Below are 15,857 nucleotides of genomic sequence, written 5' to 3'. Positions count from 1 at the left end.
CTTTGGCAGTTGCCCAGTTACTTAAAAAATGTGACTGATAATATCTAACCCATATAATACTGTATTTGTAGTCGTTTTGCGTGTTTATGTTTCTATAGTGAAATAACCTTTTCTACAAGAAAAATGTATATTTTCTGCAATAAATTAAAACCCCTTTTTAAAAAGTACTATATAGGACTTCCCTGGTGGCACAGTGGTTAAGAATCTGCCTGCCAAGGCAGGGGACGTGGGTTGAAGCCCTGGTAAGGGAAGATCCCACATGCCGCAGAGCAGCTAAGCCCATGTGCCACAATTACTGAGCCTGCAGGCCACAACTACTGAAGCCCACGTGCCTAGAGCCCATGCTCCACAGCAAGCCCAACAAGAGAAGCAACCGCAATGAGAAGCCCGTGCACCACAACAAAGAGTAACCCCCGCTCGCTGCAACTAGAGAAAGCCCATGCACAGCAACGAAGACAAAACGCAGCCAAAAATAAATTAATTTTTTAAAAAGTACTATATCCTCTGTACATGTTCTCTGGGAAGACCAGAAAGGAGTGGGAGAGTGGGAAAGACCAAAACTTACTGCACATCCCTGATGCAGGTGCTCTGCTGGCTCAGATAGTTTAACCCCACTTTACAGAGAAAATAACCTCAGAGAGGTTTCGTAATTTTCCCAAAGCCAAACAGCTATTGGGTGGCAGAACCAGGATCTGAACCAAGTCTGTTACCTTCAAAGCCTAAGTCCTCATCACAACAAAACTCAATTAATATTTACATTTATCGAATTACAATGAAAACTGGGGAGTTCTTGGCACAATCCTAAATAAGAGTGAGAAAGAAAGGAATAGCATTGTTCCTACAGTCAACCAAAATTTTTGGAGCAGCTGCTAAATACCTGGGCATTTGGGGGGTTCAGCAGTGATCACGACAGGAAGAGTCCTGCTTCCATGAACCATGTAGTGGGGAGGAGAGACGGGTGCAACTTGGGTGAGGGATTTCACCTTGCTGGGCCTCTGTTTTCTCATCTGGAAAATGGGATGGGTGCTCCTCATTTCGTGGGATTGTCCAGCCCTCACAATCTCTGATTCCATAAGAAGCATTTCTTTTCCTGTTTCTTTAAAATCCAATCAGGCCATGAGCTGTGATGAATGTCCTTAGCTGCTCCCCAAGTCACTCTATTTCCACCCATTTCCCGTGATCAGGTGTTTCCCTCAACATGACTCACAATCAATCAAGTCACAGAAGCTAAGGGGCACCCAGCAGAATTCCAGCCTGGCTTCCCAGGAGCTCTGCGGTCTACCTGGCCAGGTAAACTTAACTCACCTGGGACAAGGTGGCCATCCCTAGTTTCGCATCAACATGATCTCAGGCACAAACCTCCTCGTTTTTCCATTTTGTCTTTAAGTTACTCGTTGAAACAATTGCACAAGTATGAAAAAGACATAAAATCAGGCATCCTGTGCCCCCAGTGCCTACTAATAAATGATTTTCTGCCACTTTAATGATAGAGAACACTTCAGCATTCCGCTGCCCGTATTACTTTTCATTTTTGTTGATATTTGTACTGAATACATCTTTCAATATTTTAACAACGGAACATTTATTTAGGTTGTTCCACACAAAGCCTTCAGTGGTAAGGGTTTTGTTGTTATATTTCTATTATGTTTTCTTTAAAAATCATTATCCTGTTTAAATGGGTTAAGTCAATTTTATGGGCATTTATCATGATATTAATGAAATTAATATATACAGGGCAGTGGTACAAGTTACTTGGACTTGAGAGCCTCTATTAGCACAGTTAAATATAAATATTATATGTATATAAGCTAAATTACATGCCGAGTGAGATTCTCCTACTTTTTACACTCTGAGCCAATCAAGCCTGTGAGAAATGGAATATTTCTTGCCATCTCAGTAAACAAAGGATGTCACAGTCATCAGCACTTGCAGCCATCCAGTGTGAGCCGCGGGCCCCGAGAAATTCAGGATACGCAAATACAGAATGCAGGCCCCAGAGAGCTGAGGGTGCACGTCAAAGGAAGGATTTCAGTGACCCCTGACTCTGGCATCTTCGCATACAAAGAAAAGCGCTACATTCCTCACCTTGGGAGAGCTGGTTTTCCTTAGTTAACAATCACCTTTTGATGTTCCCCATTACCTTTGCCAGGCCCCTGCCCTGTCCCCTCCCCCCGGTACTTTAGCTCAGGGAGGAAGGAGCGCAGAGGTACTCGGCTGAATAAGAGGCCTTGCGAGCCTCCGGAGTTTTCAGCCGCTTTTCCCGCAGTCAGGAGAAGAGGCGCTGACGACTGACCGTGCGCCTCCCTTGCCCCGTTTTCCCTCAGGACGCTCAGGCCGACCGCCCTCCCCACGCCCCCCAGGCCCCGTGAGCCACGCCAAGAACAGGGGCGAGAGGAGGGACCGAAGTTCCCCAGGACCAGACGCTGGGGGCCGCTCTTTCTACACAGCAGCGCCGGGTGGCAGTGAACACCTGCCCCTCAGAAGCTGGTCTTGCGCTGTCGCCCGGGCACCGGACCAGGCGGAGGGTCGTCGCCCACTTACCGGCCCGCCGTCCCCACGACTGTCACGGCTTCGGCCGCCGGGGCCGCTCCATAGCCGGAAGCCTCAGTGAGGCCGCCCTCCCCTCGGGCTCCGGGCCAGCTCCGTGACGACGGAGGGAAGAGACCCCGAGCTGCGGGAATTCCAGCTCTGCGGAAACGCGGGCTCCGTTCTGGGCGCAGGGGGTGGGACCACTCTTCCTCGAGGCCTTCCGGGAGAGAAGGGGGCGCCGGGGGACGGAGCCGCTAGGAGCGTAGGGCCCCGTCGGTGGTCCTGGAGGGGCGGCGCTGCCTGGGGGCCCCACCCACTGAGACCGCAGCCCAGGCCTTTTTCCTGGAATCCTAAACAAAATGTTAGAAAGATACACGGTCTACAGTAAATATTCACAAATGATTGTTGCTTCTGTGCTTACTATTCTATTAAACGTGTAAAATCCATAAAACACTTTAAGTTCAAAGTTAACTATGAATTCTTACCTTTCCTTATTATGTCTCTGCTATTCCCAATTGTGGTTAATGAATCATAGACTGTGGCATCACTAGTTAAACATGAGCTTGTTAAAAAAAAAATGGAGTTCAAGTCCACCAGAACTACTGAATCAGAATCTGAACTTTTAAAGTCTCCCCAGTGTACTTGTGTACCCATGAATAGTTGAAAGGTTCATTTCTACCTTGACATGTCTTTTCTGTCTGAGAGATTCACACATTTTATCCAGTTTGATGTAAATAAAACACTCAAAAATGCATATGCCTGTGTTGAAACCATCATTTTATCATTTCTTTTCCAGATAAGAATAGTCTCTATACTGGTTTTGTGGATCACATGCCATCCTCTTTTCTTGTAGTAAGAAATAAGATAGAGAAACTTACTGTGTAAAAAAATTACTTACATATATATATATATATAAGTGGATAATTCAAGACACTCTTCTAAATTAAAAACAGTTCTCTTAACTTGCTGTTTTCTTATTGGGTCTCATTATGAACTCTTCCCCTGGCCACACGATATGTGTACTTTTAGTTTCAGGGACTGCTGACATTCCAGGTTGTGCCCATAGATTTCTCTCAAGAGCTCTGGGAGTGCCTAGACCAAGATCAATGGGAATTGTTACAGGGAAGTGCTGTTACCCAAGTATAGGAACCTTCTCTCCTTGGGTGAGGATACCTTCCTTCCAGAATTCCTTATCCACCCACAGGGTTTAGAGTCCTTCATTTGTAGAATGTCTCCTAGAATCTTCTGCTTCCTACAATAGGCTTTCAGGTTGCAACGTTTCAGGAAAGATTGGGAATTTGTGGGTGTAATTTATCTTATTCTTTAAAACTGCAGCCTCCCTTTTAATATACTTTGTAACTGCTTGGGATGTGTCTATATGAACTGTGTACTATATGCTTCTGTTATAGTCCTTATAATATTTTATTGTCTTATTTTTTGTAACAATTTTCCATGGATTATTTGGGCTTAACATATATTAAAAGGGAAACTGCGATTCTGGGACTTCCTGGTGATGCAGTGGTTAAGAATTCGCCTGCCAATGCAGGGGACACGGGTTCAATCCCCGGTCCGGGAAGATCCCACGTGCCACGGAGCAACTAAGCCAAGGGGCCACAACTACCGAACCTGCATGCCACAACTCCTGAAGCTGGTTTGCCTGGAGTCTAGGCTATATACAAATTCAGAAAGGGCCAAAAATCATCAACCCCCATGGATTATTACAAACCATTGCTGAGGCATTCACATTATTTATTAAAGAACTACTATGTCCATCAACATCATCAATTTGTATATTATTTCCCCAATGCTAGCCTTAACCCTGTCTCACACAACATGAATTCCTCTTCCCATATCTTATACATTAATTGATGTAAATGTAGGCATACTATTTATATTAGCCATATCACAACTAGCCATTTATTCCATCCTCTCATCTGGATGAGCTTCACATTCAAAATACTCACTCACTGGAGCCCTAGTGAGTAGACAGTACAACATACTATCTCATATGAAGTAACGTAGCAGTTATTCTATTCTCAGTCTCACAGATAAATGGATCATTTACACTTTCAACAGTAATTATTACACAAGAACACCTATGACTTATTTTCTCCTGACCGCTACCCAGAATTTGATTATCTCCGCAGTAGCAGAAATCCAATGAAACCACACTAGATTCAGCAGAAGTAGAATCAAAACCTGTATATGTCTTCAGTGTAGAAAATGTAGCAGGCCCACACACCCCGTCTTTCCTAGAGAATATGTCAATTTCCTTATAATAAACATTTCCACAACAATCTATTTTTAGGAGCATTCGACAATCCCTAGGTGCCAGAATTATATACAGCCCAAGTCACCATTAAAACACATCTAACAATCTCCTTTCTATGAATTCGAGCATCCTACCCACAATTTTGATATGATCAATGTCTACATCTCTTATAAAAAGTTTTTTTACTACTAACATTAGCCTGATGTATATGAGAGTTTTCACTACCTGTCATCATACCAGGCAACCCACCACAAACTTAAGAAATATGTCTGACAAAAGAGTTACTTTGATAGAGTAAATCATAGAGGTTTCAATGCTCTTATTCCTGGAATTGAATTCTTCCTAAGAATTTTACATTCTCCATGCTACCACTTTACACCACATGCTATATAGTAAGGTTCTCTAAGTAAGCTTCAGGCCCATACCCCCAAAATGTTGTTGTATATCCTTCCTGTACTAATAAACTCTCATTGTTTTTACTATCATTCTACTGACTATTATCTCAGGAAATATAATTGTATAACAAGCTCACACTGGTTAATGGTATCCCCATTCTAATAAAAAACATGAACCCATAAGCTACAGAAGCATCCAACAAATATTTCCTAAAACGATCCACCACATCAATACTACTTATAATGGCTATTATCATTAATCTAATATACTCTGGTCAAAGAACACAAAGAATAACAAAAATCCAGCAGCATCCACCCTCATGACAATCGCCCCTTGTCACAAAAGTAGGACTTTCCCCATTTCACTTCTGAGTGTCTGAAGTCACACAAGGCATCCCATGAACAGCAGGCCTGATGCTATCAGCCTGACAAAATTGCACCCCTATCAGTTTTATCCCACATGTCACCATTCTTCAAGCTAAATATACTATTAATCATAGTGATATTATAAATCATAGCTGGAGGCTGAGGCAGACTTGGCCATACTCACCTGGAAAAAATTACACCCTCCTCATCAATTGCCCATATAGGATGAATAACAGCTATTATAAAGTATATTCCAATTATAACAATCCTAAACATACGAATTTATATCATAACAACACCCTCTTCTTATTTATGCCCAGATATTGTACTACAAGAGTATCATTATCACACACATGAGGTAAAACACCTCCCATCACAATCCTTTTCCTCACCATTATAGTATCATTAGGACATCACCCATCACTATCAGGGTTTTTACCCAAATGAGTAATTATCCAAGAGATAACAAAAATGATAACATCCTTCTACCAACACTAATAGCCATCATAGCAGTCCTCAACGTATATTTCTACTTGCAGGATACTCCACATCACTAACTATGTTCCCTTCATTAAACAACACAAAAATAAAACAATTTGAACATACAAAGAAATAACCTTCCTATCATTACCAATCATAATATCCACACGATTACTACACATAACACCCATTCTATCAGTGCTGGACTAGGAATTTAGGTTAGTTCAGACCAAGAGCTTTCATAACCCTAAACAAGTAAAATTTACTTAATTCCTAAAAATAAGGATTGCAAGCCTTCATCCTACGTCAATTGAATGTAAAGCAAACATTGTAATTCAGCCAAATCTTTACGAGATTGATGAGTTTTAACCCCAGAGAACTTTAGTTAACAGGCCAGTCCTCTAGTCAACTGGCTTCAATCTGCTTCTCCTTCATTTGAGAAAGAAAAAAAGAGAAAAAAGACAGGAAAATCTCTGGCAGAATTGAAGCTGCTTCTTTGAAATTACAATTCAATTTGTTGATTCAGCACAGGGTTTACAAGAAAGAGGGTTCAATGTGTCTTTACATTTACAGTCGAATGCTAGCTCAGTCTTTTTACCTCTGTTCATACACTGCTGATTATTTTCAACAAATCACAAAGATATCAGCATTTTGTATTTACTATTTGGTGCTTGAGCTGGAGTAGCAGGCAGCACCTTAAGTATATTAATGCAGGCTGAGCTATGCTAACCTGGAGCGCTACTTGGAGATGCCCAAATCTGTAAGGTAGTCATAACAGTCCCTGCACTTGTAATAATTTTCTTTATAGTTGTACCCATTATGATTGCAGGGTTTGAAAACTGACTTGGCCCACTAACAACTCGGACACCTGAGGTAGCGTTTCCCCGAATAAATCATATAAACTTTTGACTACTTCCCCTATCATTCTTACTCCTACTCATATAACCAATAGTAGAAGCTGGTTCTGGTACCAGTGGAATCCCATATTCAGCTATCTGGCCCACGCAGGAGCCTCGGTCGACCTAACCATTTCCTCCTTTTATTTAGCAGGTGTCTCTTCAATTCTTGGTGCTATTATTTTTATTACTATAGTCTTTAATACAAAACCAGCAGTCACATCCCAATACCAAACACCATTATTTGTTTAATCTTCCCCAGCTATAGCCATCTTAATATAATTACCAATGTCAGTCCAAGCAACCAGAATTGCCATACTGTTAAGAGATAGAAATCTCAACACTACTTTCTTTGACCCTTCAGGAGGAGACCGAATCCTATACCAACACCTATTTTGATTCTTTGGTCACCCTGAAGTCTGTATTCATGGCCTACCAGGGTTTGTTATAAACTCACATATCATTACATACTATTTAGGACAAAAAGTGCCTTTCAGCTATTTGGGAATAGTATGAGTCATGTCTACTGGCTTTTTAGGATTTCTCTTGTGGCCCCATCATATGTTTACCATAGGGATAGCTGTCAACTCAGGAGCATACTTTGCATCAGCTACCGTAATTACTTCTATCCCTACAGGAGTAAACGTATCTAGTTGATTAGCAACTCTCTCTTTAATTTTTCGTTTCTTTTTTTTTTCCTTTGGCTGTGTTGTCTTGGTTGCTGCACGTGGGCTTTCTCTGCTTGCGGTGAGTGGCAGCTTCTCTTCGTTGCAGTGTGCGGCCTTTTCATTGCAGTGGCTTCTCTTGTTGCAGAGCACGGTCTCTAGGCGCGTGGGCTCAGTAGTTGTGGCTCACAGGCTGTAGAAGGCAGGCTCAGTACTTGTGGTGCACGGGCTTTTTCTCGGCGGCATGTGGAATCTTCGGGGACCGCGGATCAAACCCATTTCCCCTGCATTTGCAGGCGAATTCTTAAGCACTGCATCACCAGGGAAGTCCCTGATTAGCAACTCTTCACGGAGGTAATATTATATGACCTCCCACTCTATTATGAGTTTTAGGCTTTATTTTCCTTTTTACAGTAGGTGGTTTGACAGGAGTCATCTTAGCCAACTCATCCCCAGACATTGTCCTCTAGGATACATACTATGTAGTAGCACACTTCCATGACCTAATGTCCATGGGAGCAGTCTTCACTATTATAGGAGGCTTCCTACACTGATTCCCACTATTCTCAGGTTATACAGTTAACTCAGCATGAGCAAAAACTCACTTCACAGGTATATTTGTAGTAGTAAATATGACTTCCTGCAGCACTTTCTTGGCCTCTCAGGGAGGTTACTACATTACTCTGAGTACCCTGAGGCACACACAACATGAAATATTTTGTCTTTAGGCTCATTCATCTCAGTAGCAGCAGTAATGCTAATAATCTTCATACTGTGAAAAACATTTATGTCCAAACCAGAAGTCTCAGCAGTGGAAACTAAACTGCTACTCCTAACCTAGAATGGTTGCATGGATGCCCTCCACCATATCGTATGTTTGAAGATCCTACCTATGTAAATGTAAAATAAGGAAGGACTCAAGTCCTTTTCAAGCAGTTTGGAGCCAAAAGCATAACAATTATGTCTTTCTCAATAAATGAGATAAAAGTAAAAATTGATGTAAATTTTTCAAAGTTAAATTAGAGGCTAAAATAGTTTATATCACGAAGGCATATCAATTTCATCTAGGCTTTCAAGATACAACATCACCGATTATGGAAGAACTTTTACACTTTCATCACACACATTAATAGTGATTTTTAAAAGAAGTTCTCTACTCCTCTATATTATTTCACTAATATTGACAATTAAACTAACTCATATATGTACAATAGATGCACAGGTAGAGAAAATTTGAACAATTTACCAGCCATTATTTTCATCTTAATTGCCCTGTCATCTCTGTGAATCCTTTACACGATACATGAAATCAATAACTCTTCCCAAACCATAAAAACTATGGGTCAGTAATGATACTGATGCTACAAATACACAGATTATGAAGATTTAAATGTTGACTCCACTGTAATCCCCACATCAGAGCTAAAACCAGGAGAATAATGACTAATAGAAGTCAACAACCTAGCAGTATAGAGATAGTCATTGAATATTAGTTTCATCTGAAATTGTTGTACACTCCTGAGCTGTTCCTTCTTAGGCCTAAAAAGAGCTGCTATCCCAGGATGGCTAAATTAAAGAATCTTAATACCGACAGGACCAAGCCTATGTTGTGGACAATGATCAGTAGAGGTCGTTTTCCTGAGTTCAAAGACAGGACAGAGGGATATGGCTGAGATATGGGGTGAATCTGGAGCCCATGGGGATGCACTGTCCAAGCTCCAGGATAGGAATGGGGCCTCTGGGGTCCCAGGCCACCCACCGCGCCCTCCCGAGCAGGATCTTGGCACCATTCCCTGTCAGTGATGAGGCAGCCCTAGCACTTGTCATACCCCAGTGCTGTGTCCTATGTGGGTCCCATGCTCTTGGGACCACACCCACACTCTGCAGGTCCATGCTGCAGGGTCCTTCGTGCCTCAGGAGTAGAGACCACACAGCAAGCAGTTCCCTCCCCAACGAGCGGGGGTGGGGGGAGAGCAGGGGCACCAGGGGAATCTCACTCAGACAACAACACCCCAGGGGTGCCAGCGGGGCCAGTGATGATGCAGATGAGGCACAGACCAAGAGATGGGACCAGAGGGCCCAACAGGCAGCTGGTCAGGTCCTGGCTCATCTGCACCCCGGACACCTTTGTTCCTCATACACCCCCTTCCTCATACACCCTCTCCTTAAATGCAGATTCTTCAGATGCAAACAGGCAGAGCTTCAGACTGAAAGTCAGCTCTTCCAAAGTGACCCGTCAGCAAACACTGCAGGATTCCACTCCAGTGGGTGCCCTGGAGTAGACAACTCAGGGACTGAAGTGGATATCGGTGCCAGGGGCAGTGGGAGGGAATGGGGAGTGAGACTTGCATGGTTGTCGAATTTTGGTTTTGCAAGGTGAAAAGTTCTAGGAATGGTGGTGATGGCTCCACGAGAAAGTGAATAGATATGATGCCTCAGAAACGTGCACTTAAAATGGTGATGATGGTAAACGGTATGTGACGTGTGTTTTATTTCACTTAAAATAACTTGTTAAAATAATGCCTTGTTAATTGAGATTCCATTTCGACTCCCCTTCATCACAAATGTCGGAGGCCCAGACACAGTCCCCTACCTTAGGGGCCATCACGGTACCCTCACATGGCACATGGGAGACCATTCTTGGGGGGGGCTAGTCTGTGCTCACCTGACCTTTGTCCAGGGGGACCCAGGCAGTGATGACCCCCATAGATTAGACATATGATATGATATGATATTAATATGATACCACCAAGTGTTGTCACTCACCAGAACACAGAGCAGCAACCCACTCAAACATGCCTGACCTCATATGAATGTGAGAAGATTAAGAGAAGAAAAGGTACCACAGGTTAATCAGGGCAACACACTTAATGCAGAGGTTGGAAATCTCAAAGGGGAAAAGAAACACTGCAGGCAAACAGCACATATGGGGTCTCCCCATACATGTGATCCTGACCCATGCAGATGTGGTGAGACCCACACATTCCCCACACCCTTTACCTGGGATTGCACATCCACACTCACCACGGTGACTCCACCTCCCCAGACCCTGCACCTAAAGTCACACGTTCTCTCTCAACATGTGACCCATCCTACCCAGACCCCTCTGCCTGAGTCACATGTCCACAGTCCCAGGGTGAACCGCCCTCACCAGACTCCCCCAACTGGGGTCACACATGCACAGTCTCCAGGGTGACCTCACCTCCCCAGACCCTGCACCTGGGGGACATGTCCCCTTTGTCAGGACACCATGGCTCTGCTGGTGGCTCCCCTAATGTGGAAACAAGCTGTGTTCCTGGGACCTCCTGGGATGGGAAAAAGTGGCAGGTGGGTCTCCTCTCCCCACACTTGTCCCAGAGAAGTCCTCCTCTTTTCACTTTGGTTCTGTTGATTTTACCTCTTTTTAAAGCTTTCATGCTAGAGGTGAACACATTACTTGGTTCTGGCAGGCTCAGTCCTTTCTTGTCTCACATACTTGTTGAGATAACTCATAGGACAGCAGGGCTGAAAGCCGAGGGGCAGCTCTGGACGCTTCTGAGTAGGGACGGTAGACTGGAAGGAGAGCTCAGCAGCAGCCTCAGCTGTTACCCATCGGCCTTTTGCCCAAACTGCGTGCCCTGCAATCAATTCACCAGCTAAACCTGCCTCCCTACGCACCATGCACATGATGGTGAATTGGAATGATTGCCAGGTAGCCCTCCTGCGGATTCTCCACAAGCCCTATGGAAGGTGAACCTTGCAGGGATTAAGACTAAGGCCCCGACCATAGCACTGACCCTTGGGAGGACCAGGTAACCACACTCAGAAGAGAGGCTGTTACTTAGATAAGCCCACCTCAGCTCCAGACCCCAGACATCTAAGCACTGACCTTCAGATGCAGGCACGGAGCTTCCCAGTACTGCGGCCAGGCTGGGTCTCTACCCAGGTTCCCATAGTCCTAGCGTACACAGAACACAGTCAGGTCTAAATCTTCTTATTATGGACAACACATGGTCAGCTCTAAACATAATCAGTAGACAGGACAGGCAGAGGTCTAAATCTACCGTGTAGACAGAACTTGATCATGTTTAAACTAGCTTAGGGCTGATCTCATAGGAGGTACAGGTCACACACATGGGTCCCTCATCTTTGGACACCCACATCAGGAAACTGAACAAAATCTTTGTCATTAAACATTTCAACAGGCAAAACAGAAATGTTACCAATATCTCTGGCCACCTGATGGTCAGGATCCACGGGTGAGCCACGAACTTAGAGTGCAGCCCAGTCTGCTGCCAGGATAGACAAGAACTGGCCTGATTCCAGCCTCCCAGGCTTCCAGAAGGAGGCGGCCGCACTGGAAGCCCAGGCAGGACAGTCCTGCATGGTCCGGGCCGGGAGATCCGGTCTGTCCATTCCGCTGGTCGATTCCGGGCGGGACGCTCAGGGCCACTGACAGCCCTGCACTCAGGTCCTGCTTCCCTGCAGCGTGTGCGTGTGTGTGTGTGCGTGTGCGTGTGCGTGTGTGTAGAGGGGGCGGTGGCTGACGGCTCCCATGGCTCCGGTCCCGGGCACTGCGCTGTCTTCGAGGGGAGGCACGGGGAGCGGTAGGGGCACAGAAGCCGTTGGAGAGGACAGCCCACCGTGGAATTCCTTGCACACTGGCTCGCCCCACCTGGTGACCCGTCTGCCCATCGTGGGCCGCATGTCACCCCCCAGCCCCCACCCCCGAGGGCAGGGCGCATGCTCTTTCAACAGCACAGGGTCTCACATGAAGGAGACCCAGTGGGGACTGTCACGCCCCCACTCCTGATGCTGAGTTTGGGAGAATGAACCCCCTTGACTGGGCGATGGGACCCTGTGAGGAAAGAGGTGGCGGCCCCATCCAAGTCAGGGCCTGGCTGAGAGATGGGAACACAGGAGCCACGTGCAGAGCCTGGAGGCCAGGCCAACAGGAGGGGCACCCCCAGCCTTGGCCGGGCTCTCCAACTGTGACATTGTAGCTTTAGGGGACCTGGGACAGGTGACTGAATGTAATGGGGGTCTAAACTGGACATTGAATGTGGCTTAAAGAAGGTGTGAAGGATGTTACTGAGACAGTGACAGTCATTGGAAGACAGACTCTGTGTCAGGACATCCTGCTCCATCCATTTAAATCCCTGAGATCTGTGCCCTTTACGTGGCTACGCAGGATTGTTAGAGCAGCTGCATGTGGATATATCTGCAAGTGGTTCCAGCAAACACACAGTTGTGCACACAGGCAGGCACAGCACACACACAAACATATGCAGGTGCACAGCACAAATATATTCACACACTAGCATATGAACACACATGCACATATATGCCCAGGCATATACTAACGTGAGCAAGTGCACACTAACGTGTGCAAGTGCACACACTTATGCACATGCACAGCATATGTATGCAAACAGGCACATGCACATGCATGTAATAGCACACACACAGGGAATAAAGTCTATCCATAAAGTGAATCCGTAAAGCATTAAGCCCTGAACACAAGTGAAGCTGACATGTATTTTTCCCTTTTCTTAGCTTTGATGTTTTTCACAATAAAAAGTTTAAGAAAAAAGTTAATGGCAAATGACTTTTGATTCATAGGAGTTTCTGACGTTATTCCACAAATATTATGACAGGAGAAATGAATGTAGATATTACATGTGTCCACTAATGGATGAATGGAGAAGAAAAACATGGTCCATCAATACAACGGGATGTTATTCAGCCTAAAAAGGAAGGCAATTCTGACCCAGGCTGCAGCAGGGATGAACCTTGTGGGCATTATGCTCAGTGTTGTAAGCTAGACACAAAAAAACAAACAGTGCTTGATCCACTCATACAAGGTCCCTAGAGCAGTCGGAAACATAGAGACAGAAAGTAGGATGTTGAGTGCCAGGGGCTGAGGGAGGGAAAATGGGGACTGAGTGTTTAACGGGGACTCTTTCAATTTTGCAAGATGAAAAAGTTCTGGAGAACGATGGCAGTCAGGTTTGCACAACAGTGTGAATTACTTCTTGACCCTGAAATGTGCACTTTAAAATGGTTAAGATAGTAAAGTTTATGTTTTGTGTATTTGACCACAATTTTTAAAACTTTTTAAAAAACAACAGGAAGTAATCCATGAATACCACAAGATGCACAACTTCACTAACAACCGAGGGATTAAAACCATAAGAAAACTACTGTGCACACACCTACCAGAATGGCAGACATGAAGACACAGTATCAAATATCAGCAGGATGTGGAGCAATGGAAAGCCTGGTGCACAGTGGGGGGTGCAACCACTTGTGAAACAATCGGGCCTCAGAGAACGAAGTCTGTGCACACAGACCCACAGTGTTCTTACCAGCTGAACACAAACCCCCCAGCTCTGCACCAGGACACACGGACATGGACTCTGCAGCCACAGGAGCCAAACCTGAAAGAAACTGAAGGCCATCACAAGCGTATGCAGAAATAAACCATGCGTGCTCCTATGAAGGAATATTCCACAGCGATGGAGTACATTTTGTTTAAAGGTAGTAAAACTATAAAAAATATTTTTTAAAAAAACTATATTCACAAGATGAAAGAATCTATAATTCTAGCACCTAGGAATTGTCGAATGATCCTAAAAATAGATTGTTGTGGAAACGTTTATTATAAGGAAATTGACATATTCTCTAGGAAGGACGGGGTGAATGGGCCTGCTACATTTTCTACATTGAAGACATATACAGGTTTTGTTTCGACTTCTGTGAAATCAAGTGGGGCTTCATTGGATTTCTGCTACTGTGGAGATAATCAGATTCTGGGTAGGGGTCAGGAGAAAATTAGTCATAGGTGTTCTCGTGTAATAATTACTGTTGAAAGTATAAATGATCCATTTATCAGTAAGACTGAGAATGGAATAACTGCTACGTTACTTCATATGAGATTGTGTGTGCTACTGTCCCTAGGGCTCCACTGAGTGAGTATTTTGAATGTGAAGCTCATCCAGATCAGAGGATGGAATAAATGGCTAGGTGTGATATGGCTAATATAAATAATATGCCTACATTTATATTAATTAATGGATAAGATATGGGAAGAGGAATTAACGTTGTGAGAGACAGGGATAAGGCTAGCATTGGGGAAATAATATATAAATTGATGATGTTGATGGACATAGAGTTTCTTTAATAAGTAATTTGAATGCCTCAGCAATGGGTTGTAATAATCCATGGGGGCTGATGATTTTTGGCCCTTTCTGAATTTGTATATAGCCTAAGATTTTCCATTTAGTTAATATGAGGAATGCTATGGTGAATTAAATTGGATCATTTGTGAAAGAATGTTGATTATAAACATATTCTTAGGAAGAGGACTTGAAACAGTGCAGATAAAGGTTTCAGTTTTACATAATTACTGGGCTCTGCCACCATAACAAACCCGGTTCTACAGTAAGGTATGTATAAATTAATTGAATGTAGATTTTATCATCATTTAGCTTGCAGACTTTTTGTAAAGTAAGCCGTATTGCTCTTGTCCTTTCCTACTGGAAGAAATCTGCAATAGAGAGAAAGCAACCAGCATGACTCCAGTCTGAACTCAGATCACGTGAGACTTTAATCATTGAACAGACAATTAATAGCAGTTATACGATTGAAATGTTGTCATCCAGCATCAAGGTCATAAACCATATTGCCGAAATGAACTCCAGAATACAATTACACTGTTATCCCTAGTAAAACTTGTTCCGTTGATCAGTGTTTTAAAAGAACAGGTGATAAAGCATTTTGACTAGCTGGTCTAAATTTTGATCACTCAGAGGTGGTTTTATTCTCCAAAAAATAAATGGCACACGGGCTCAAGGTGCACCGGCTTCAGTAGTTGTGGTGCACAGGCTCAGTAGTTGTGGCCCACTGGCTTAGCTGCTCCATGGCAAGTGGGATCCTCCCAGACCGAGATCAAACCCGTGTCCCCTGCATTGGCAGGCGAATTCTTAACCACTGCATCACCACGGAAGCCCCAGAATCACAGTCTCCCTTTTAGTATACATTAAGCCCAAACAATCCATGGAAAATTGTTACAGAAAATAAGACAATAAAATATTGTAAGGACTATAACAGAAGCATATAGTACACAGTTCATATAGACACATCCCAAGCAGTTAAAAAGTGTATTAAAAGGGAGGCTGCAGTTTTAAAGAATAAGATAAATTATACCCACAAACTCCCAATTTTTCCTGAAATGTTGCAACCTGAAAGCCTATTGTAGGAAGCAGAAGATTCC

General features: G+C 43.9%; 1 pseudogene; it reads left to right on the top strand.

Moving 5' to 3' along the window:
* The first annotated feature begins 14,009 nt into the window (after positions 1 to 14,009).
* The window catches only part of LOC115849274 (RAD52 motif-containing protein 1-like), a 41,458-nt pseudogene continuing 39,610 nt past the window's right edge, over positions 14,010 to 15,857 (top strand).

Source organism: Globicephala melas, chromosome 2, assembly GCF_963455315.2.
Source record: "Globicephala melas chromosome 2, mGloMel1.2, whole genome shotgun sequence".
NCBI lineage: Eukaryota > Metazoa > Chordata > Mammalia > Artiodactyla > Delphinidae > Globicephala > Globicephala melas.
This window is presented reverse-complemented; position numbering and strand designations above follow the sequence as displayed.